Raw genomic sequence first — 1,690 nt, 5'->3', positions numbered from 1 at the left:
TTTGCATTTAATGGTTTTCAAAGATAAATAATACTAGTATTAATAATGTTCGTTTTTAAATTGTTGAATGATAAACTCATACAAAAAAAAAGTAAGACTATCATCTTTAAAGGATTTTAAAAAGAAATTATAAAAAAATTGTAATATTTAATCAAAATTTTTAAATGATACAAATAAGTTTTGTGTTATTTAATTAAGAATATTAGGATTTTTTTAAGGAATATAAAAAAATTTGGTGGTATTTAATTAGGAGTTTTTATAACTTAAAAATGTATTTTATAATTCAAAAATATATAAATTTTGATGAATTATTTTTAATATGAATTTTGATAGATTTTATCTTATTTTTAGTACAAAATATCTATCAAACAATCTTATATAAATTCTTAAGATTTTGTTATAGTTTTTTCTTTCTTTTTATATTGGTTATCTCTTTTCTATCATCCCAATATATTCATTCTTCTTTAATACCCATTACAAAAACCAGATCTATTAAATTGAAAGAGGTATGGGCCAATTGTAAAAAAATAATATCATATGTTTCTCCTATTCTTTTGAAACTAAAAAATGTCAAACATACTCCTTCATTTTACACTTATTTATTTATTTTTTAAATTAAATTAATATTTGTCTTATGTCTTAATGTTAATCATGTTTTTCTTACGCTAATTATGTTCATCACCTGATCGATGTAATATTTTCGTAACTATTATCCTTAATTTTGTTCTTCTGATAATTTAGTAATTCTCCTACAAATTTTTCACACTCATCACTTTCTTCTAGTGTAGGCATATTATTACACCTCATTTAAACATATAATTGGAATTATCATAAAATAATTATAGTAATTGAAAATAAATCAAAAAATTAGAATATAATTTTAAATTTATTGTTCAAATCCAAAAGCCAGAAGATGTTATTGTAAGAAGGATTAGGATAGAAGGACCTAAGGTTAGAAATAATTTAGCTATTAAAAGATTAAAAAAATTGTATTGATTTTACTTTTTTATCCAAATTTCCTCATTTCTTATTATTTTTTTCACCAACTCTTATAATTTTGAATGTGTTTTAAAAAAATCACATAATCCTTTTAAATCTTATAAATTTATAAAGTCTTTTTAAATTCTTTAAATTCTTATGGTATAAATTCATTAAAATTTAAATTATCATAAAAGTCTTATAAACATAACATTCTTATACTATTTTTAAAATTCACATGACTTTTTTATATTAAAATAGTCTTTTAAAATTCTAATCCAATGTATTCCTTTCTTTTTTCATAATTCATGGTACAAAGACTAATTTAATATTTTTCAAAAACACCAAAAGACTAATTTAATAAAAAAAATACAGTACATAAGTGTAATTTTATTTGTTCATGAAATAATATCATTGAAGTTATTTGTGTGTAAATTGTTTAGACTTCAATATTTTTTTTGGCAAATACAATCTTATCATGAATTTTGAGATTTTTTAATCATTTATGTGACAAGACACAATTTGATATGATAATCACACCTATTTTACAAAGGATCTTGAAAGTCTAATTTGTATCATTCTAAACCTAGATTGACATTTTCTATATTAATTTTAACTTATTTAATGAGTCTGGAACAAAAATATATTACAATAATAATTTTCTTACTTCATCGTTGCAATGATAGTTTAATCGCATTTAAAAACAATAACA

Source organism: Glycine max, chromosome 8, assembly GCF_000004515.6.
Source record: "Glycine max cultivar Williams 82 chromosome 8, Glycine_max_v4.0, whole genome shotgun sequence".
NCBI lineage: Eukaryota > Viridiplantae > Streptophyta > Magnoliopsida > Fabales > Fabaceae > Glycine > Glycine max.
The sequence above is the reverse complement of the archived record's forward strand: the minus strand, read 5'-3'. Positions refer to the sequence as shown.